Below are 8,868 nucleotides of genomic sequence, written 5' to 3'. Positions count from 1 at the left end.
GTCTGCATGGGCAGGCACTGGGAATCAAAGCTGGGTCTCCAGCATGGCAGGTAAGAACTCTGCCTGCTGAGCCACTGTGACTGGCCCAAGATCCTCAGTTTTAACAGGTCATCATATAGAGCTTTTGGCTCATTCTGCCATTATACAAGATATAAATGCTTGCCCAGAAGCTGAAGGGCATTCTTTATTAGCATCTCTGAGGTGAATAAAAATAAATATAAAATAAATAATCAAGTAGTTGTCTTAGTAACACAAGTAAGTGTGATCCCATCTCCTAGTGTCCCAGATTGTGGCATCTGTGCCAATCTTATCCGTTTAAAGACATTTTCCAAAACTAATAGTAATTAAGTCAAATTGTCCCTCCAAATCCTTTAATTCAAGCTAATCTCACAGTTAACAGCTACAGAAATGGTATTTACACATTAATAGTAGCTGAAGCACGAGTCCTTGGGAGACATTTCATTTGACTTTTCCAAGCACAAAACACAAGCAGGGTGCTTATATCTTGTTCCTCTACTTCACATGGACAAATCATGGTTCTTGATGTTTTGCATGAGTTACCATGATGACTCAGATATCACCTACTAGATTTTCCATCTCTGGAACCACTGAAAGTAGAAGCAGCAGCCACAGTGTAAGCACGCATGTTTTTAAACAGCATTTCCAGCAAGTCATACTGCTCCATGATTCGATCAAAGCCCATTGCACATTGGTCCTCATATGCTGGATGAATAATTCTCATCTGGTTTGGCTCTCTTTTACAGAAAGAGACTTAAGTGTGCATGATCATAAAGGATACAGCTAAATGACCCATATACTCCATCATTAATGTCATGCATAAAGGTTTGTCGACTCAATTCAGTTTCATCATCGGAGCGTGCTCTTTATTACAAGTTTTCTTGGCAATGATTTTAACTGCAAGAGTGAACACTGATGCAATATAATATCTGCTTGGGTCAACTATGATTTTCACTCCACAGTCTGACAGAAAATGTTTGTCTAATGCTGGATTGATTACACTGGTGATCTCTTCAAATTTAAGCTTCTCATTGTCAGATCCAAGAAAGGCACAATTAATCAAGAAGATACATGCTGAAACCAACCTCAGCTAGCATGTCAAAGACACAGAGGGCATCTGAGATTGCCTGCATGAAAGTTTCAGGATCAGTACAGCTGCTTCCCACATGGAAGTGACATCAATATTTAGCTCTTTAGCCCAATCCAAAGGAAGCCTGCTGCTTTTGCATGTGGCTCCAAATTTAAAACTAAGGTAAAAGACTGTTTTGGAGTCATCATTGGCAATCCCTAAAACCAACCTCACCTTTGGATGTGCCCTGGCCACTTTCATCAACTTGATCTTGCTGTCTGATGTCATAATCTCAACTCCATTATTGGCCTCATATTTAATTTTGGACACTTATTTACAAGGGTTTGCACAGATTACCCTCTTGAGAGGAACTCCCAAAGTTCTTCACCAACTGCATTTCCACCTTGCTAGAACAGTCAAATTCTGTCCTGATGGCAGCCAGGGTTTTCACTATGACTCTACTGTCGCTGCATTTGACTTCATGAATTGCACAAAGGAAGAGTTTTTAACCATCTTAGATGTTTCTTGAGAATATCTCCAAGGTCTGCATCATAGAAGAAATCTTTGTCATCTGAAGAGTATACTTCATTATTCTTTTTTATTGAGAATGTATTTGGCAGTAAAACCTTCATCAGGGATATGGCAGGCAAACTCTTCATTACTGAAGTTATTCATGGTTTTATGATGTTCTTATGAAAAATTAAGAGATGGAATGTTAAGAAATTATTTCCAGCTTTTCATGAAGGCAATTCTCCAGAACTTCAAATCCCTCTGAGTTGTAAGACTTATGCCTTTGGTGCAGCAGTGAAGACATGCTGCCAGTGCACGGGCACTGTGGACCATTCTGAGGAGGTGCTGCAGCCTGCGCTGCCCCTACCACCACCTCGTTGTCTCCAGATGGGGACCACCTGCGGAATCTGGAGCAGGAACTACAGGCAGAGGGGTGGCCAGTGGCTGTGACTGGAGGAGCCTGACCTCCAGAATATTCTTAAAGGTATTAATAAGTAAGCACATAAGACCATTCTTAAGATACACAGCTTTTATATATATATATATATATATATATATATATGCTTACAAATAAAACAGATTCACTACTGAAACACAAGCTGAAAATTGGTAACACGTTGTTGGAAAGGGTGTTCACTTATGTATGTAAATGGGCAGTGGACATTTGTGGTGTCATAACCCAGTTTCTGCTACAAAAAAAAAAAGTCAATTTCAGACTTCGAATTTCCTCAGAGGAAGACACTGTGGACATCAGCAGTCATGACCTTTTGAGTGGAAACAGTCTAAATTGGTCAAGTGTTTATAACCCTGAACAACAGGTATAACTACTGTGAATTACTATTTAACTCGAATGCCAAATAATAGGTATCTCACTTCAAGTCCCAACATTCACAATATATACTCTCTGTAACTCTTGCCCAACTTTACAACAGAATTTCCATTACTGATAATTTTTATTTCTACACTTCTCCAGACCTGACTCCTCACTTTGCCTATAAGCCTGAAGCACTTACTGTAAGATTGCTCATAGAGCAGGGGTCTTGCTCACAAACTCTTTCAGGTTCTGTGTATCTGTGAATATTTTAAACTCATCCTCATTTTTGAAGGACAGTTTTGCTGCATATAGAATTATTCACTAGAAGTTTTTCTCTTTCATTATTTTAAATATATCATACCACCACCTTCTGACCTCCATGGTTTCTGCTGAAAAATCTGCATTTAATCTTATCGAGCTTTCCTTATATGTGATGGATTGCCGTACTCTTGCTGTTTTCAGAATTCTCACTTTGTCTTTGACATTTAACAAGATGATTAAAAAGTGACTTGGAGTAGGTCTATTTGGATCCACTCTGGGGTACATTGTATTTCTTGAACCTGTAATTTGATGTTTTTCCTAAGAGTTGGGAAATTTTCAGCTATTATTTCCTCAATTATTCTTTCTGCCCCCTTTCCCTTCTCTACTCCTCCTGGGACACCCATGTCACACAAATTCATGCAATTTGTGCTGTCATTCAATTCCTTGGGAACGTGCTCAAAAATGTCCGTTCTTTTCTCTTGTTCTTATGTGTGTAAGATTCCAGATGTCTTCTCCCCTAGTTCAATGATTCTTTCTTCTGTCTCTTCAAATCTGCTGCTGTGTCGTTCATCTCTTTTGTCACATTTTCCTTCTTCTTTTGAATTGATGTAGATTTGTTTGTACATCTTTAATTGGTTTCAATTCCTATTGTCTGAAGTTTTAGTTTCTTCCTTTGATTGGGCCATATCTACATGTTTCTTAGTTTTCCTTGTGGTTTTAAGTTAGTGACTGACATCTAATTTTCTTGATCAGCTTATTTTAGAGATCATTTTCTCTCTCTTGCCAATGTTTTCTTGCTGATTGGCTTTGTGCTATAATTCCTCTTTGACATTTGTTTCAACTTATTCTAGGGCTCTAGCATAGCTTGTGCTTAACTGATCAGATATTAACTGATCAGATATTTTTTCAGTTCTCATTTATCTGACATGTATATATGGAATTATTTTTGAGAGTGCCTTATATGTGTTATTTTAATTATATCACAGTGGCTATGTTTTAATTCACCTATTTAGACCTTTGACATTTAAAGTGAGTATTCCTATAATTGAGTCAATATCTATCATGTAACTTTTCTATCTCTTATTTTTTCTCTTCCTCGCTTCTTATGCCTTCTTATGTCTTAATTGAGAATTTTACAGGACTCTATTTTTTATCCTCTCTTAGCATATCAATTAAATCTCTTTTTAAAACTGTTTTATTGGTCAACCTAGAATTTGCAATATGCATTTCAACTAATCCAAGTATACTTTTTTTGTATGCTGTATGGTGGGGTCACATTTCATTATTTTTCCATCTCAGTATCCTGTTATTGCAGCACCACTTGTTGAATTTTTATTTGTTTTTTGTTTGTTTTGCTTGTGGTTGTTTATTTGGGAAGTGCATGGACCCAAGTCTCCCGCATCGAGGATACTTTTAAATAATTCTGTATTGCTGCGCATTAGTACAGATCTTTAGAGCTTTCTCAGTTCCTCTTTCCTATTCCCCTTATAACATTGCTCATTTCACTTATTCATATGCAAAATTCACCAAATAAATTTGTACAATATTACTTTAGGCAAGTATTTTTTTAAGATCAATGAGAAGTAAAAAAATAAAATAAAATATTTTGCATTCATTCCTTCCTTCTCTGAGGCTCATCCATTCTTTCATTTATTTTGAGATTATGACCCATATAGTTTGGAGTTTCTTATTCTTGGAGAAGTTCTTTTAATATTTTTTGGTGGGATAAGTCTGCTGGTAACTAATTTCTGCAGGTTTTTTTTTTTAATCTGCTGAAGTCATATTTCTTCTTCACTGTTTTTTTTTTTTTTTTGGCATATACAGGCTCCAGGAATCAAACCTGAGTCTCTGGCATGGTAGGTGAGAATTTTGCCATTGGGCCACCATTGCATAGCCCTCGCCATCACTTTTATTTATTTATTTATTTTGGCATGGGCAGGCTCTCTCTCACCTTCACTTTTATTTTTCTTTTCTTTTCTTTCTTTTTTTTTTTAACGTGGGCAGGCACGGGGAATCAAACCTGGGTCTCCCGCATGGCAGGCGAGAACTCTGCCTGCTGAACCACTGTGGCCCGCCCTCTCCTTCACTTTTGAAGGATAATTTTGCTGAATGTAGAATTCTAGGATTCCTTTTCTTTCAACAATTTAGAAATCTGTAGTGTTTGTCTCTTGCTTGTACATTTTCACATGAGAAGTCTTGTGTAGTTCTTATCATGGTTCCTCTATAGGTAAGATATTTTTATTCCTTATTAGAGAAATTGTGGGTTTACAGAACAATTGAGGGTAAGACAAAGCATTCCCATATACACCCCACCACTGAAACCTTGCATTGGTGTGAAATATGCTACAATTGATGAAAGCCAATTTTGATAATTATATTATTAATTATAATCTCTTGTTTAATTTAACTGTGCAGTGTAGGTTATGAATTAAAAAAATCGTTGTTCCTATATATACACAATCTTTCATTTTCCCTTTTAATCATTTTGAGACATATATTTCAGTGCTGTCAATTGCATCAACCATGTTGTGCTATCACCACCACCATCCATTAACAAAATACTTCCATCATTATAAGTAAGAACTGTGTACAGCGAAACATTAACTTCCCATTCCCTAACCCCTCTCCATCAGGGCTTATTATATTCTGGTATCTGACTCTATGAGTTTGCTTATTCTAATTGTTTTGAATCAGTGAGATCATGTAACAGTATTCTCTCCTTTTTACTGTATCACTTTCACTAAGGGTTTGTCAATTTTACTGCCTTTTTCATAACCAACATTTGGTTTTGTTCATGTTCTATTTTTTTTCCATTTCTGTTTTTTTTTTATTTTTCAAAGAAGAATCAAACAAGAAAATAAATGTAAACAAATGTAGGTAACTTTAATAATTCAAATTTTTAAGTAATCAGTGATGAGGAAATTGAAAATCAAGGTATATGAAAAAAACGTAGTGAATGCATTTTCTACAATCAAAATCAGATATATTGTATGTACACTGCCCTATACTGGTACATATTTTTTCATATCATGGCAGTTTTCTAGATTCCAAAACACAAAACAAAAGAAAAAAAAGCAACAAGAATCTATTGCCCCCCCCCCTTTTCTGATTGTATCATGTCCTCCTTTGTCTCTTGTAGCAGCTTCTGAATTAAAATCTGTTTTGTTCAGTAGTAATATAACCACTGCAGCTAATTTTTGGCAGTATTTGCAGGGTAATATTTTCAAGTTTCAGCCTTTTTTGTCTTTCCAAGTAGGGTGAATCTCCTGTAAGCAACATATAGTTGGATCATCCTTTTTTAAATTAACACGAACGACTTTTAGTTTTTCCTTTTTTATGGAAAACAGCATATACAAAAAAGCAATGATTTTCAGAGCACATCACAACAATTAGTTGTAGAATAGATTTCAGTGTTTAGTATGGGCTACAAATTCCACATTTTTACTTCTAGGTGCTCCAAGACACTGGAGACTAAAAGAAATATCAATGTGATGATTCAGCAATCATACTCATTTTTTAAACCTTACCTTCTCTGTATAACTCCACCATCACTTTTGATCTTTTTCCCACTCTATGAGTATTTGGGCAATACTGACTGTAACTTTTTCATGTTGGAAGGGGCTATCTACAATATGGGATAAGGGGATGGAACTAATTGATATTCTGGAGAAGCTGGCCCTTCTGCATTTCAGGACTTATCTGTCCAGGCACCGATCTGGAAACTGTAAGTTTCTGGAAAGTTACCTTAGTGCATGAAACATTTGTAGAATCTTATATAATGTCCTTGGTGTCATTTAGGATTGTCAGGAATGGTTTGGGTTGGGATTTGACAAGTTATGATAAGTAGTAAGCTTGCAAAAGAGTGACCTCCAGAGTAGTCTCACAACTCTATTTGAACCTTTCAACTCTATTTGAAATTCTTCTTACTGGTACCCTATTTGTTACACTTCTTTCTCCCTTTTTGGTCTGTATGGCATTATTGATCTCATGGTGCCAGGGCTGGACTCATCCCTGGAAGTCATCTCCCATGCTACCAGGGAGACTTTCATCCCCGAATGTCATGTCCCATGTAGGGGGAAGGGCAATGATTACACTTGCAGAATTGGGTTTAGAGAGAGAAAGGCCACATCTGAGCAACAATAGAGATCCTCCCAATGTAACGCTTAGGTATACCTATAGGTAGGCTAAGTTCTCTGCTACATACGTAAGATTCACAAGAGTAAGCCTCAAGATCAAGGGCTTGGCCTATTGATTTTGGTGTCCCTAATGATTGACGCTAATATCAGGGGTTTCTCTGGTGGAAAAGTTTAATAGTACCACATTTTTTCTCCCACCCCTCAAGGAACTTTGCCAATACTTTTAAATTCCCGGCTTAATATACTCTGGGATGTATCCAGGCAGTACACTAAGCTATACAGGATTGAAAGCCTTTGTTCTTATTCTGGGCTCCCTGTTAGATTGTTTAAATGTGGATCATGTTTTTTTTAATCCAATCTGCCAATCTGTGTGTTTTGATTGAGGAGATTAATCCATTAACATTCAGTGTTATTACTGTAAAGACCATATTTAGGTCAGCCATTTTGTGTTTTAGTTTTTATGTGTTCTATCTTTTTTGCCTCCCTTTTCCTTTCTTGCATCTTTCTTTTCTGTATAGGTAATCTTTCATGGAATATTTGACCAATCCCTTTCTCATTTCTCATAATCTACTAATTTGAAAAACTACCAATTTAGCTTCAATAGCATATATGTTCTATGACCCAATATCCGTCTGTTTCCTTTCTTTATGTTGTTTTTCTCTCTCATTACCACTTTATATTCTGCATTTCCATTATCAGGAAATATACTTTTTTTATTTTTAAATTATATTCTGACTGTCATAGGAGTTAAAAAAACAGTTGTATGGAGAATAGAGTACTATTTTATTTTGCATTTACCATTTTAGTTCTGCTCACTGTTAATCTTTATATCTTCACACTAATCCAAACCACTCCCTCTTGTCTCTTTCTTTCAATCTGCCAAATTCCCTTAAGTAATTCTTGTAGTGTAGGTTTTTTGATGATAAATGCTCTGTTTCTCTTTATTTGTGGATGTTTTAATCTTCCTCTTATATTTAAAAGATGGTTTTGCTGGATAAAGACATCTTGGCTGAGAGTTTTTTTTTCTTTAAGTATTTTTAATATATCACACCACTGCTTTTGTGCTTCCATGGTTTCGAATGAAAATTTAGGTCATAGTCTTATTATGTATCCCATTTATGTGACAGATTGCATTTCTCTTGCTAGCAGAATTCTGTCTTTATCTTTAGGGCAATTGACATTATGATTAATATGTGTCTCAGAGTAGGTCTATTGGGATTTATGCTATTTGGAGTATGTTGCACTTCATGCACATGCATATTTATTTTTTTTATAACAGCTGGGAAATTTTTGGCCATTATTTCTTCTAATATTCTTTCTGCCCACTTTTTATCTCTTCTTCTTCTTCTTGGACACCCATGAAAAGTATGTTTGTGTGCTTCGTGCTGTCATTCGGTATTCTGAGATATTGTCCAATTTTCTCTTTTCTCTGTTTTTCTGACTAAATGATTACTAATATCCTGTCTTCTATTTCAATGATTATTCAATTGCCTGTTCAAATTTGTTATTGTATGAATCTAGTACATTTTGTTTTGGCATGGACAGACTCTGGGAATTTAGTGCATTTTGTAATTAAAATGGTATTTTTAGAGAACTTGTTGCTTTACAGAACAGCCATGCATAAAATGTGGGGTTCTCATGTACCATGGCACCACCAACACTTGCATTGATAAGGAGTTTGTTACAAATGCTAACACTTTTTGTAATTTTACTAATTTTTAAAACATTTTATATGAAATACAACATACATAAAAAAGCAATAAATTTCCAAGTACATTTTAACAAATAGTTTTAGAACAAATTTCAATTACGATATCGGTTGCAGTTGCACCATTTCAGGTTTTTCCTTCTAGCTGCTCTAAGACACTGGAGACTAAAAAGAAATATCAATATAATGATTCATTGTAATTTTGCTGTATTTTAATAGTAGTGACATTTGTTACAATTGATAACAATTTATCAAAATAGTATTGCAACTATTCCCAATTGTTTATGTACTTTCTCCATATTCCAACATTAGTATTTTTTTATGTTTTTATTTTATTACTCAACTACCCATA

At 35.5% G+C, this 8,868-nt stretch overlaps 1 pseudogene; it reads right to left on the bottom strand.

Moving 5' to 3' along the window:
- Window positions 1–415: 415 nt before the first annotated feature.
- Window positions 416–1,762, bottom strand: LOC143655038 (ornithine decarboxylase pseudogene; annotated as a pseudogene).
- Window positions 1,763–8,868: the final 7,106 nt, after the last annotated feature.

The sequence above is a fragment of the Tamandua tetradactyla genome, chromosome 14, assembly GCF_023851605.1.
Source record: "Tamandua tetradactyla isolate mTamTet1 chromosome 14, mTamTet1.pri, whole genome shotgun sequence".
Taxonomy (NCBI): Eukaryota; Metazoa; Chordata; class Mammalia; order Pilosa; family Myrmecophagidae; genus Tamandua; species Tamandua tetradactyla.
The sequence above is the reverse complement of the archived record's forward strand: the minus strand, read 5'-3'. Positions and strand labels throughout refer to the sequence as shown.